The sequence below is a fragment of the Pseudophryne corroboree genome, chromosome 6 (genome assembly GCF_028390025.1).
Source record: "Pseudophryne corroboree isolate aPseCor3 chromosome 6, aPseCor3.hap2, whole genome shotgun sequence".
Taxonomy (NCBI): Eukaryota; Metazoa; Chordata; class Amphibia; order Anura; family Myobatrachidae; genus Pseudophryne; species Pseudophryne corroboree.
The window spans coordinates 38331787-38347358 of record NC_086449.1 but is presented as its reverse complement, the minus strand read 5'-3'; the positions used below and the strand labels follow the sequence as shown (position 1 = coordinate 38347358).

Here is a 15572-nt window from a genome sequence, read left to right as displayed (position 1 = left end):
CCTTATCCACCCTAAGGTGTGTTTCCCAACTCGCCCTCACTTCTGGCGGGAAAAGGTATACCTCCAATAATTTTCTATCGGAGGAAACCCACGTATCATCACACACTTTAATTTATCTGATTCAGGAAAAACTACAAGTAGATTATTCCCACCCTACATAATACCCTTATTTGTGGTACTTGTAGTATCAGAAATATGTAACACCTCCTTCATTGCCCTTAACATGTAACGTGTGGCCCTAAAGGAAAATACGTTTGTTTCTTCACCGTCGACACTGAAGTCAGTGTCCGTGTCTGTGTCTGTGTCGACCAACTGAGGTAAATGGGCGTTTTTACAAGCCCCTGACGGTGTCTGAGACGCCTGGACAGGTACTAATTTGTTTGCCGGCCGTCTCATGTCGTCAACCGACCTTGCATCGTGTTGACATTATCACGTAATTCCTAAATAAGCCATCCATTCCGGTGTCGACTCCCTAGAGAGTGACATCACCAATACAGGCAATTTGCTCCGCCTCCTCACCAACATCGTCCTCCTACATGTCGACACACACGTACCGACACACAGCACACACACAGGGAATGCTCTGATAGAGGACAGGACCCCACTAGCCCTTTGGGGAGACAGAGGGAGAGTTTGCCAGCACACACCAAAAACGCTATAATTATACAGGGACAACCCCTTATACAAGTGTTTCCCTTATAGCATTTTCACATATGTAATCATATCGCCAAATAAGTGCCCCCCCCCTCTGTTTTAACCCTGTTTCTGTAGTGCAGTGCAGGGGAGAGCCTGGGAGCCTTCCTCACAGCAGAGCTGAGCAGGAAAATTGCGCTGTGTGCTGAGGAGAATAGGCCCCGCCCCCTAAAACGGCGGGCTCTTCTCCCGGAGTTTGTGATATCTGGCAGGGGTTAAATACATCCATATAGCCTCAAGGGCTATATGTGATGTATTTTAGCCATAAAAAAGGTATAATACATTGCTGCCCAGGGCGCCCCCCCAGCGCCCTGCACCCTCAGTGACCGCTGGTATGAAGTGTGCTGACAACAATGGCGCACAGCTGCAGTGCTGTGCGCTACCTTATGAAGACTGAAAGTCTTCTGCCGCCTGTTTCTGGACCTCTGGACCTCTTCAACTTCGGCATCTGCAAGGGGGGTCGGCGGCACGGCTCCGGGACGAACCCCAGGGTGAGACCTGTGTTCCGACTCCCTCTGGAGCTAATGGTGTCCAGTAGCCTAAGAAGCAAATCCATCCTGCACGCAGGTGAGTTTACTTCCCTCCCCTAAGTCCCTCGTAGCAGTGAGCCTGTTGCCAGCAGGACTCACTGAAAATAAAAAACCTAACTTAAACTTTTATTCTAAGCAGCTCAGGAGAGCCACCTAGATTGCACCCTTCTCGGCCGGGCACAAAGATCTAACTGAGGCTTGGAGGAGAGTCATGGGGGGAGGAGCCAGTGCACACCACCTGATCCTAAAGCTTTTATTATTGTGCCCTGTCTCCTGCGGAGCCGCTAAACCCCATGGTCCTGACGGAGTCCCCAGCATCCACTTAGGACGTTAGAGAAAATGTAGGCGTGGACAAACAATTTGGAAGCTGCTCAATCATACCTGGAGACAATTGTATATCAGGTGCTGGAAGGGGGAGGGGTCACAGACAAACAACAGACAAAGAGGGAGGGGGGGTGCAAATCCCCACCCCTAAATTCCCTTCCGCACACTGAAAATTACCTGTAACCATCCCTGAACCTATCTGGTAATAAGATTCAGAGAATTAGTTACAAATGTTTGCAAACACATGTTTAGCTGCTGGCCACGTCACGGCTTCTCCGATACAGCAGTCCTAACCTACATAATAGCAGTGCCCACATAGGGCCATGTAATTTGTCACAGTACGCCTCATGATAAAGGCTATTACTAAAACACTTCCAGACAGTGTGCTAATTTATCCCTATGCTGTTCCTTGTAGTGCCAATGGGAGATTCTGGGGGTGGCTCCCGGGTAAGTTAGCTCTCTAACTGCAATCCCCCCAACAATTCCGATTTCAACAGGACAGTCCCGCTATTCAGGCACTGTCCCACTGGCAGGCTACAGTCAGGGCCGGTTCTAGCCCTTGTGGCGCCCCGGGCGAAAATAGGGGCGTGGCTTCATAGAGGGGTGTGGTCAATGTGCCCCCAGTAGTATTGCCCCCGTTTGTGCCCCCAGTAGGATTGCCCCCATTTGTGCCCCCAGTAGTATTGCCCCCGTTTGTGGCCCCAGTAGTATTGCCCCCGTTTGTGCCCCCAGTAGGATTGCCCGTTTGTGCCCCCAGTAGTATTGCCCCCGTTTGTGGCCCCAGTAGTATTACCCCCGTTTGTGCAGCTTTTAAAAAAAATAACAAAAATTAATACTTACCATCCTCGCTCCTGATGCCGACTGCTACTGCCCTCCATCTCTGGCCGCTGGCGCTGCTCCTCTGATCTATGGGAGAGACGTCATGACGTCTCTCCCCTAGAACCGTATAGACACTAGAGGTCAATCATGACCCCTAGTGTCTAAGTGCTGCTCCCACAACATCGCGCACCGCACGGCAGTACCGGCACAGAGGGGGGGGGCACCACCAGTAGCAGATCTTGCCACGGCGGCAGCGCCCTCCGGATGGCAGCGGCACCCTCGGGAAGGCGGTGCCACGGGCAAAAATCCTGTGTGCCCGTAGCAAGATCCGCTACTGGCTACAGTGATAGGCAAGCCCTCAGCACAACAAGAAATAAGGGCAAAAGACCTTGCCCTCTTACGCAAGGTGTCCCAGGCCAGAATTTCTAAATGTTCGGAGGTATGTAACTGGTAACCTTGATTGTCAGAGCACCTACGAGAGGCTGATATAAGGTATGTCAGTCGCTAATCTCAGTCTCTCACTACCTGGGGAGCAGGTAAATACTGGGCTAAAACTACTGTTTAGTGAGAGGAACGAGTGTCGGACTGGGCCCATGAAGGACTCACCAGGGAATGTAGTGGTAGGGGCCCAACCTTAAGAGAAGTGGACAACCATTAGAGAGCAATGCAAAGAACAGGGCCCCTATAAAAAGAAGGGGACCCCCACTTTGATTATCAGGAGGGCTAATCTTGGTTTAGTTTCCCTAGAAACAAACCAAGTATCCAAGTTCATCCATGATCCAGTTCCACCAACCGCTCAGGCAGTGGGGCCCGCCAGGGATTTCCCCAGTGCACCGGTGGGCCAGTCCAACCCTGAGAGAGAAGTCGGGTCTTTCCACTCTGAGAGAGGGACCAGGCTATGCTTTATGTTTTATTTATTTTTATGCTGCAATTAAAAACTAGCTGCGGCTACATGTACCAGGGCCCTGGATTGATTTGCTACTAATTGGCTGCTGTATGAAAGTGCACCAGTTTTGCGCATGCGCAGTAGAGAAATCTCTGGGAAAATGGCCGCCACTCCATTTTCCCAGAGATCTGTGCATGCGCAGTAGAGTCTGAGCCCTCTAGTGCTCAGACACTACAGCGCTCCAGCAGAGAGGAGGGGTCCCGTACCGGAGGAGGCAACACATGGGCCTCCTCCTCTCTTAAAGTGCCCATGACTACAGGTATTATTAGAGAAAATAATTATACCCCCACAGTATCCTATCACAGGTATAAGAGATAATGCACCCCTATAGTATGTTGGAAAATATGTGTGTGCAGGTGTTGATATAGCAGTTATATAGGCACACACCAGCGAATTACATACTGTGACATACTATGCCCAGTTACTTAACCAGTGGTGTTGATTTATTGACAGATAGCAGTTACGCCGTACTCACTGTTACATGCACACTGGTGATCCAGTGAGTGTAAACTGAAAGGTGGTAGTGGCAGAGGGCAGCTGAAGGCATTGTAGTAATCCCAGTTCTCTCTGGAGCTAAGTAGGAGACTTCTGTCTCCCACCAAGTCACTATATACTAGGGATGATCATCGACCATTGATGATTTGCATCAGCCACGTCTATGCCTATCCCCCTCCTCCTCCCTGCCCATCCCCCTCACAGCCACCTAAGTCTTGTTGGTCTGGAGGGAGCCCACTAGAGCCACTGCATATCCCTGGACGCCTGGCTGGAGGGACAACGGGGCCTCCTCAAACCTCCAGGTTACTGCTCTCCCAGGCAGCTCTCCTCATTGTGCTACTGCTATCTCTCTTCATGCCTCTCTCTCCATGCCTCTCTCTCTCCATGCCTCCCCCCCCTCTCCATGCCTCTCTCTCTCCATGCCTCCCCCCCCTCCCCATGCCTCTCCCTTCTCCATGCTCCCTCGCCTCTCTCTCCTATGCCTTCTCCTCTCTCTCTCCCCCCCCCCCCCCCCCCTCTCCCCTTTCTTTCTCTTTCCCTCTCCATGTCTTCTTTGGCTCTGTATACATACGTATTTGCCGGCGTATAAGACGACTGGGCGTATAAGACGACCCCCAACATTTCCACTCAAAATATAGAGTTTGTTATATACTCGCCGTATAAGACTACCCCCTCTTCCGCACACCTTCCACACACCAAATGAAACGTAAAAAAACAAAGAAGTTTAAAACTTGCATCATATTTCTTTCTTTTTGCTGGTGCCATGATAGGGTTGATAGGCGTTTGACGGCTGGACATTTTCTATGTTGTATTGTACTGTATGGTACTGTACAATGGTGCAGTACTGTGGTTGGCTGTTGGATGTATACAAAGCCTGATTGGATTGGTCCCTGCTCCCTGTCTGCCCTCCCTGTCTCCCTGTCACTAGCAGCAGTCTATTAATACTAAGTGACATTACTATATTATGACCGCAAGGGGCGGGCCGGAGCGACGCTGCTTCCCGAGCAGAACGGGCCGGTCACGCCGAAAAGGCTGGCACCCCTGTATCGCCGCAGCCACGCTGATGACCCGCCGCGGCCGCAGTGCATCGGGAGGCACTGCGGCGTATACGACGTATAAGACGACCCCCGGCGTATAAGACGACCCCCCCACTTGGTGGCATGTTTTGCAGGGCCAAAAAGTCGTCTTATACGCCAGCAAATACAGTAGATATATATAGATGCTTTGTAGAAAACTCTGTGGCCATCTTGGGATAGGGCATGAAGCCTCCCTGGTGAACAGGAAGATTGGAGTACTGTATGTGCAGTAGCACACCGTTCTTTACACACACAGTATTCTATTAGAAGTATAAGGGATAACTTATACCTACAGTATACTATCACAGGTATTATAAGAGATGGTTATCTATCTATTATTTTATAGAGTATACTTGAAAAATGCCTCCTCGAAGCTGATTGGTTACTATGGGCAAATTCTCCACATCAGCCTGTACCTTAGGGCTGTAGGAAGGGCGGTGCAGCAGGTGCTGTTGCCCGGAGAGGGATGCACCCCCGGCTTGCAGTGGTGCTGCCCATTACCCATGTGGAATTAGAGCTCATCCGCCACGGCGCTATGGTGGATTCCTCACAATACACTCATTTATATAATGCCATACACCTATAGATCACTCCATATACCAATCTCTCTATAGTCTACACCTATAGATCTCTATATATACACACCTATATCGCCATACACTATTTAATACAATGCCACACACCTATATATCTCTTCATACACTCATTTATTTAATGCCATACACCTATAGATCTCTCCACATACCTATAATATCTCCATATACTAATTTTATTTAATGCCATACACCTATGTATTTCTCCATATACCTAAACTCTCTCCATACTCTACACCTATAGATCTCCCTATATACCTATATCTCCATACACTATTTTATATAATGCCACACGCCTATATATATCTCCATACACTAATTTATTTAATGCCATACACCTATAGATCTCTCCACATACCTACACTATCTCCATATACTAATTTATATAATGCCATACACCTATGGATTTCTCCATATACCTATAATCTCTCCATACTCTACACCTATAGATCTCTCTATATATCTATATCTCCATATACTATTTTATATAATGCCACACACCTATCTCTTCATACACTCATTTATATAATACCATACAACCAGGGCCGACTCTAGACCTTGCGGAGCTCAGGGACGACAGTTTCTTTTGGCACCCGCCCCTCTATTTCAAAACAGGGACAGTGTGCAACAAAGACCCATTATTATACACGTTACACCACAGAAGAGCCGCCATGAAAAGTAGCTGTGAGGGGAGTACAAGAGAGGGGTGAAGACAAGAGAGAGAGAGAGAGAGAGAGAGAGAGGAGGGTGTGGACAAGAGAGAGGAAGGTGCGGACAAGAGAGAGAAAGAGGGGTGCGAACAAGAGAGAGGGGGTGCGGACAAGAAAGAGAGAGAGAAGGGTGCGGACAAAAGAGAGAGAAAGGGTGTGTTCAGACAAGAGAGAGAGGGGGGTGCGGACAAGAGAGAGGAGGGTTCGGACAAGAGAGAGGTGTGCGAACGAGAGAGAGAGAGAAGGGTGCGGACAAGAAAGAGAGAGGGGGTGTGTGGACAGGAGAGAGAGCGGGGTGCAAACAAGAGGGAGGAGGTGTGGAAAGGAGAGGGAGAGAGGGGTGCAGACAAGAGAGAGGGGGCGCGGACAGGAGAGAGAGGAGTGCGGACAAGAGAGAGAGAGAGCGGGGTGCGAACAAGAGAGAGAAAGTAGTGCGGAGAAGAGAGAGAGAGAAAGAAGGGTGTGGACAAGAAAGAGGGGAGTGCGGACAAGAGAGAGAGGGCGGATGCGGACAAGAGAGAGGGAAAGAGAGTGACTGCTGATGCTCCCTCAGGCTGTTGAGCCCCAGGTGAACGCCCTGCTTGCCTTCCCCTAGATCCACCCCTGCATACAACTATAGATCTCTCCATTTACCTATAATCTCTCTAATCTCTCCATACACTAATTTATATAATCCCACACATCTATAGATATCTCCAAATAACTATAGATCTACCTACTCATTTATAAAAAGTATAAGGCTATACACCTATAGATCTGTCCATATACCTATTGATATTTATAAACTTATTTATATAAGGCTATACACCTAGAGATCTCTCCACATACCTATATATCTCTTTAAACTCATTTTTATAATGGCATACAGTACACCAATATGTCTCTCCATATAAACTTAGATCTATATATATATATATATATATATCACTTCATATAGATCTTCATACATTAATTCAACAGTATAAGAGTATAAGACACGTACACTTCAACCTTTTGTGATGGAGTAAAAATAGGATTTTAATTACCTACCAGTAAATCCTTTTCTTGCAGTCTGTAGAGGATACTGGGATCCACATTAGTACCATGGGGTATAGACGGGTCCACTAGGACCCTTGGGCACTTTAAGAAATTAATAGTGTGCGCTGGCTCCTCCCTCCATGCCCCTCCTACCAGACTCAGTCTAGAAACTGTGCCCGAGGAGACGGACATACCTTGAGAGAAGGATTGAAAGGACAGTGGTGAGATTCGAACCAGCACACACAAACCAAGAGGAAAGCCATGCTAACCAAACTTGAACAGGAACAGCAACAGCTGAACCAACAACAATACTTAACCAAGTAACAGTGCAGGAAACACGAAGCACTGGGCGGGCGCCCACTATCCTCTATGGACTACGAGAAAAGGATTTTGCCGGTAGGTAATTAAAATCCTATTTTCTCTTACGTCCTAGAGGGGGTCCACAATAGTACCATGGGGATGTACCAACGCTCCCAAACCGGGTGGGAGATTGCGGAGGTTCCTGCAGAACTGATTGACCAAATTGAAGGTCCTCAGCGGCCACCAGTATCGAACTTGTAGAACTTAGCAAACGTGTTCGAACCCGACCAAATAGCTGCTCGGCAGAGCTGTAAAGCCGAGACACCCCGGGCAGCCGCCCAGGAAGAACCTGACAAGGTAGAGTGGGCCTGTTCAAATCTTGGAACCGGCAAACCTGCCGTACAGTAAGCATGCTGGATAGTAAGCCTGATCCAACGAACAATAGACTGCTTTGAAGCAGGACACCCAATTTTATTGGGATCATAGAGAACAGCGAGTCCGACTTCCTGTGACGAGCTGTCCGCTTCACATAAATCTTCAAAGCCCTCACAACATCTAGGGACTTTGAGGTAGAAGAGGTGTCGGTAACCACAATAGGTTGGTTGATATGAAACGCAGACACCACCTTTGGAAGAAATTGCTGACAAGTTCTGAGTTCAGCTCTATCCTCATGAAAAATCAAGTAGGGGCCCCCAGTTCCGACACCCACCTGGCTGAATCCAGGGCAAACAGTGTGACAGTCTTCCACGTATGAAACTTTACGTTCACCTCCTGTAAGGGCTCAAAACATTCTGATTGGAGGAACTGCAACACCACATTGAGATCCCAAGGTGCTGTGGGAGGCACGAAAGGCGGTTGGATGTGTAGAACACCCTTCAAGAACGTCTGAACCTCAGGGAGGGAAGCCAATTAAGAAAATGGATAAGGCTGAAATCTGGACTTTTATGGAGCCCAGGCGTAGGCCCACATCCACTCCTGACTGCAGAAAAAGCAGAAAACGTCCCAGTTGAAATTCCACCGCAGGAAATTTCCTGTTCTCATACCAAGAGACGTATTTTTTCCAAATACGGTGGTAATGCTTAGACGTTACCCCTTTTCTGGCTTGGATCAAAGTCGGAATAACCTTATCCGGGATTACTTTCCGGGCTAGAATTTGATGCTCAACTTCCATGCCGTCAAACGTAGCCATGGTACTTCTTGATAGACGAACGGCCTCTGTTGCAGGAGATCCTCTCGAAGAGGTAGAGGCCACGGATCACCCAGGAGCATATCCAGTAGATCCGCGTACCATGCCCTTCTTGGCCAGTCCGGAGCAATGAGAATTGCTTGAACCTTTTCCCTTTTTATTCTTTTGAGAATCTTTGGGATCAATGGAAGTAGCAGAAACACATACACAATCTGGTAGACCCATGGGGACGCCAGAGCGTCCACCGCCACTGCCTGTGGGTCCCTCGACCTGGAACAATACCGCCGGAGCTTCTTGTTTAGACGAGAGGTCATCATGTTGATTTGTGGAATTCCCCACTGACGTGTCAAGCACCTGAACACCTCCGGGTGGAGGCCCCCACTCTCCTGGGTGGAGGTCGTGTCTGCTGAGGAAGACCGCTTCCCAGTTGTCTACTCCTGGCATGAAGATTGCCGACAATGCCACCGCGTGTCTTTCTGAAAAGAGGAGAATTCTTGTCACCTCTGACATTGCTGCTCTGCTCTTCGTTCCGCCTTGTCGGTTTATGTACGTTACTGCCGTCACATTGTCCGACTGAACTTGAATGGCTTGATCTTGAAGATGTGATGCCTGTAGAAGGGCGTTGTATATGGCCCTTAGTTCCAGAATGTTGATTGGAAGAATGGTTTCCTGACTTGACCATTTTCCTTGGAACTGTTCCCCCTGGGTGACTGCTCCCCAACCTCTGAGGCTTGCGTCTGTGGTTAACAGAATCCAATTTTGAATCCCGAACCTTCGACCCTCGGTCAGGTGAGAAGTCTGAAGCCACCATAGGAGAGAAATCATGGCTTTTGGTGACAGACATATCCTCTGGTGCATGTGGAGATGTGATCCGGACCATTTTTCCAACAGATCCAGCTGGAAGGGCCTTGCATGAAACCTTCCGTACTGTAGCGCCTCATAGGCGGCTACCATCTTCCCCAGAAGCCGAATGCAGAGATGCACCGATATCCGGGCTGGTTTGAAGACATCACGCACCATCGACCGGATTACCAATGCCTTTTCCAATGGAAGGAATACCTACTGTGCCTCGTATCCAGTATCATCCCTAGGAACGGAAGCTTCCCTGTTGGTTCCAGGTGAGATTTGGTAGGTTCAGAATCCACCCGTGATGCCAGAGTAGTCGAGTTGAGAGGGCAATGTTGTCCAACAACCTCTCCCTGGATGGTGCCTTGATCGGCAGGTCGTCCAGGTACGGAATTATGTTCACTCCCTATTTGCGGAGGAGAAACATCATCTCTGCCATTACCTTGGTGAACACCCTTGGTGCTGTGGAGAGACCAAATGGCAGGGCCTGGAACTGGTTGTGACAGTCCTGTAATGTAAACCTTAGATAAGCCTGATGAGGCAGCCAGATTGGAATATGAAGGTACGCATCCTTGATATCCAGAGATACCAAGAATTCCCCTTCCTCCAGACCTGAGATCACCGCTCTCAGAGACTCCATCTTGAATTTGAACACCCGTAAACACGGATTCAATGACTTGAGGTTTAAAATGGGTGTTACCGAACCGTCCGGCTTCGGTACCACAAACAGGTTGGAATAATAACCTTTGTTCTGCAGCTGAGGTGGAACTGGAACAATGACCTGATTCTACAAGTTTTTGAATTGCATCCTGTAAAATTATACTTGCCTCTTGAGAAGCTGGTAAGCCTGATTTGAAGAATCTGTGAGGTGGGAGTTCCTGAAACTCCAGTCTGTAACCCTGGGCGATAAGCTCTTTGACCCAGGGATCCTGACATGATGTCTCCCAGGCAGTGCCATCCACCGTCATGCTGAAGACTTAGAGGAAGCAGAACCTGAGAGCTGTTTCTGTGAACCTGCAGTTGCTTGTTTCTTGGGTTTATCTCTATAACCTTTGAAGGCTGTAGAAGAACCTCTGGTCTTATTTTTACATTTTGCTGTCCGAAAGGACTGCAGAGTCGGAGCCGAGTAGGTCTTCCTAGTGGGGGGAGCTGCTGAAGGAAGGTATGTAGATTTACCTGCCATAGCCTTGGATATTCACGTATCCAGTTCATCTCCAAACAGGGCCTCACCTGTGAATGGTAGGCTTTCCACACCTTTTCTGGAATCCGCATCCGCAGTCCACTGACGTAGCCAAAGGCCTCTGCGTGCTGATACCGCCATGGCCATGGTGCGTGCATTTAGCAAGCCTATCTCTTTTATGGCCTCTACCATAAAACTTGCAGAGTCTTGTATATAGTGTGGGAGTAAAACAATCTCCCCCTTGGGTAAGGAATCTAATCCCTCAAGTAGGATACCTGACCATTTTGCAATGGCTCTTGTGATCCAAGCACAAGCTATAGTAGGTCTCTGGGCTACTCCCGCAGCTATGTACAGAGATTTGAGAGTGGTCTCAATCTTGCGGTCAGCCATGTCTTTTAAGGAGGCTGCCCCCGTGACAGGCAAAACTATCTTGCGTGACAATCTAGATACCGATGCATCAACAGTCGGTGGGTTTTCTCATGTAATTAATCTTTTAGGGATCTGAAACTTCTTGTCAGGATTAACCCAAGTTTCTTCAAATAGGGAATTTAGGGGGTGACGTTAAATGTGTCCAGGGGCGTATCACCACATTATCGTGGTGATACGCCCGCAGCCACCGCCACAATGTATGATTAAGGCCCCTGCCGATGTGGGAGTGCGTTATCCTACCTGTCCTGCGGGAGCGCACCTTCCACATCGGCTCGGCGCCGCAATGTGTGCGCATGCGCCCTTCTTCCTGTGTGCACCGCCGTAGGCCCCCGGCGCATGCACGGTAGAGCTGTGTGGACCAGCAGAAGAATGTCCACGTTAAATAAAGTTTATTCAAAATAACAACAAAAAACTAAGCCACTGCACATTTTGACTACATCGCCTGCCCGGGGGAGGCGTTCCGGACCGGTGGCTTGAGGAGACAAAAAGAGACAGCAGAGTACTGCGGGGAAGCGTCCAGTACTGCGGGGAAGCGGTAAGTGGTGGGGGCGCGCGGCGGCCAGGGCATACGGCGTTAACACGCCGTTCATGCATATGGATGCAGCGCAAAATGCTGCCTTAAGGTGCGCCATGGTCAGCGGGAACCACAGCACACTTTCACACATCTGGCCCTTAATTCCTGAGATACAGGGAAAGTAGCAGAGGATTTCTTTTTCACATTAAAATAAGATTCCTCATCCTCTCCTGTCACTGTGTCATCTTTGATGTGCAGGACCTCCCTAATAGCTTCTATCAGGACCTGTATTCCTTGTGACAGGGCTGCACCCCCACCCCCACCCCCCCTAAGTCCACCTCACCCCTCCTCTAGGTCTGACACATCATCATCATTGTTGCGTCTCTTTCTCATTATAGGACAATTTAGCAGAAATATTTGAGATCATCCCTTTTAGAGAATCCAACCATGCTGGTTCGGATCCACTAGCATGAGAATGTGTACTATCCTGAGTACATTGTAGTGATCCCCCTGGGCAAGAAAAACACTCTGCAGTGCATGAAACACACTCCTTGCCTGCCACTGTAATGTGAAAGTATACACACACACACACACACACACACACACACACACACACACACACGAGAAAAGTTAAGCTCAGATAACCCAAACAGAGCCCTTCTAGGGAGACATAGAGTATGATGGAGCCAGCCACACAGTGCCCTTCGTGATAAAGCTGAGCTTAGCTGGGTAGCAGACTAAATACCCCTAATAGGGTACTAGTATTCTTATAGTGCTCCCCCCCCATGCTATGACCCACTGGTACCGCTGAGGAGTCATTCTGGAGGAGCTGCGCGTCTCTGCCAGTCTGTTCAGTGAGAGCTGCATAGAGAAAATGGCGCTGGTAAACAGCTGGATCCGCTCATAGTGAAGCCCCGCCCCCTTAATGGCGCATGGTCTTCCCGGTTTTTTATACTGGCTGAGGTTATATTTTAGCTTTACAGTGGGGTAGAACCCCTGTAAGCTGCAGTGCCAGTGTGGGTATTTAGTTGTGGCTTCGCTCGCCCCTCACAGCGGAACACACATAACAGCCTGCATGTCTCTGAAGCCTGGAGCCGCAGCCTGCTCCTACCGTTGTGCCGCCATTACCGCCGGCGACCCGCTAACCGGGACGCAGGCTTCCTACTCACCAGTCTTCTCACTTCTGGCTCTGTTAGGGGTGGCGGCATGCTGCGGGAGTGTACGCTCACCGTGGTGGGGCTTGCGAATGGCTCCCTCAGGAGCTCAGTGTCCTGTCAGCGAGGAACGAGACCATTAACCCTGTAGGAGGTTGGGTTGTTCCCCCCCCCCCCTTCCCCCTAAGTCCCACAAAACAGGCAGGCTGGTGCCAACCAGTCCTGCCTGAAAATAACATACAGAAAAAATAAATGTAGAAAACTCTTCAGGAGCTTCCCTAAGCATGACCAGCTCCACAGGGCACCGTTTCTAAACTGAGTCTGGTAGGAGGGGCATAGAAGGAGGAGCCAGTGCACACTATTAATTTCTTAAAGTGCCCAAGTCTCTTAGTGGACCCGTCTATACCCCATGGTACTAATGTGAACCCCAGTATCCTCTAGGACGTAAGAGAAATCCGAAATGTTACATTGAAACCGTTGTAGACTGTACCGGCCGGGCCAGTGTCTACTAATTAGTACACCTGTAGGGGTGGGTCAGCGTATACTGACCTCTGGGAGGAGGGGTGGGTGTGCATATACAGCCCTGTGGAAGGAGGGGTGGGTGTGCATATACAGCCCTGGGTGGGGGTGGGTGCATATAAAGCCCTCTGGTAGGAGAAGGGGTGGGGGTGCATATACAGCCCTGTGTGGGGAGGGGTGGGTGTATATACTGTCCTCTGGGAGGAGGGGTGGGTGTATATACAGCCCTGTGTGGGGAGGGGTGTGTGTGCATATACAGCCCTGTGTGAGGAGTTGTGTGTGTGTGTGCATATACAGCCCTGTGGGAGGAGGGGTGGGTGTATATACAGCCCTGTGTGGGGAGAGGTGGGTGTGCAGACAGTATACAGCCCTGTGTGTGATGAGAGGTGGGTATGCACATAGAGCCCTGTGTGAGGAGAGGTGAGTGTATATATACAGCCCTGTGTGAGGAGAGGTGGGTGTGTATATACAGCCCTGTGTAGGGAGGGGTGGGTGTATATACAGCCCTGTGGGAGGAGGGGTGGGTGTGCAGACAGTATATAGCCCTGTGTGTGATGAGGGGTGGGTGTATATACAGCCCTGTAGGAGGAGGGGTGGGTGTATATACAGCCATGTAGGAGGAGGGGTGGTTGTATATACAGCCCTGTGTGTGTTGAGGGGTGGGTGTACATACAGCCCTGTGTGTGATGAGGGGTGGGTGTATATAAAGCCCTGTAGGAGGAGGGGTGGGTGTATATACAGCCCTGTAGGAGGAGGGGTGGTTGTATATACAGCCCTGTGTGTGATGAGGGGTGGGTGTATATACAGCCCTGCGTGTGATGAGGGGTGGGTGTATATAAAGCCCTGTGGGAGGAGGGGTGTGTGTATATACAGCCCTGTGTGTGATGAGGGGTGGGTGTATATACAGCCCTGTGTGTGATGAGGGGTGGGTGTATATACAGCCCTGTAGGAGGAGGGGTGGGTGTATATACAGCCCTGTAGGAGGAGGGGTGGTTGTATATACAGCCCTGTGTGTGATGAGGGGTGGGTGTATATACAGCCCTGTGTGTGATGAGGGGTGGGTGTATATAAAGCCCTGTAGGAGGAGGGGTGGGTGTATATACAGCCCTGTAGGAGGAGGAGTGGGTGTATATACAGCCCTGTGTGTGATGAGGGGTGGGTGTATATAAAGCCCTGTGGGAGGAGGGGTGTGTGTATATACAGCCCTGTGTGGGGAGGGGTGGGTGTATATACAGCCCTGTGTGGGAAGAGGTGGGTGTGCAGACAGTATACAGCCCTGTGTGTGATGAGAGGTGGGTATGCACATAGAGCCCTGTGTGAGGAGAGGTGAGTGTATATATACAGCCCTGTGTGAGGAGAGGTGGGTGTGTATATACAGCCCTGTGTAGGGAGGGGTGGGTGTATATATAGCCCTGTGGGAGGAGGGGTGGGTGTGCAGACAGTATATAGCCCTGTGTGTGATGAGGGGTGGGTGTATATACAGCCCTGTAGGAGGAGGGGTGGGTGTATATACAGCCATGTAGGAGGAGGGGTGGTTGTATACAGCCCTGTGTGTGATGAGGGGTGTGTGTATATACAGCCCTGTGTGTGATGAGGGGTGGGTGTATATAAAGCCCTGTAGGAGGAGGGGTGGGTGTATATACAGCCCTGTAGGAGGAGGGGTGGTTGTATATACAGCCCTGTGTGTGATGAGGGGTGGGTGTATATACAGCCCTGTGTGTGATGAGGGGTGGGTGTATATAAAGCCCTGTGGGAGGAGGGGTGTGTGTATATACAGCCCTGTGTGTGATGAGGGGTGGGTGTATATAAAGCCCTGTAGGAGGAGGGGTGGGTGTATATACAGCCCTGTAGGAGGAGGGGTGGTTGTATATACAGCCCTGTGTGTGATGAGGGGTGGGTGTATATAAAGCCCTGTGGGAGGAGGGGTGTGTGTATATACAGCCCTGTGTGTGATGAGGGGTGGGTGTTTATACAGCCCTGTGTGTGATGAGGGGTGGGTGTGCACACAGAGCCCTGTGTGGGAGGGGTGGGTGTATATACAGCCCTGTGTGTGATGATGGGTGGGTGTATATACAGCCCTGTAGGAGGAGTGGTGGGTGTACATATACATCCCTGTGTAGGGAGGGGTGGGTGTGCACATAGAGCCCTATATGAGGAGGGGTGGGTGTATATATAGCCCTGTGTGTGATGAGGGGTGGGTGTATATACAGCCCTGTAGGAGGAGTGGTGGGTGTACATATA

At 49.9% G+C, this 15572-nt stretch overlaps 1 protein-coding gene across 1 annotated transcript in view; it reads right to left on the bottom strand.

Annotated features, from left to right (window-relative positions):
- Positions 1-15572, bottom strand: part of TMEM107 (transmembrane protein 107) — a 34011-nt gene that overhangs the window by 17260 nt on the left and 1179 nt on the right. The gene's annotated exons all lie outside the window — the stretch shown is intronic.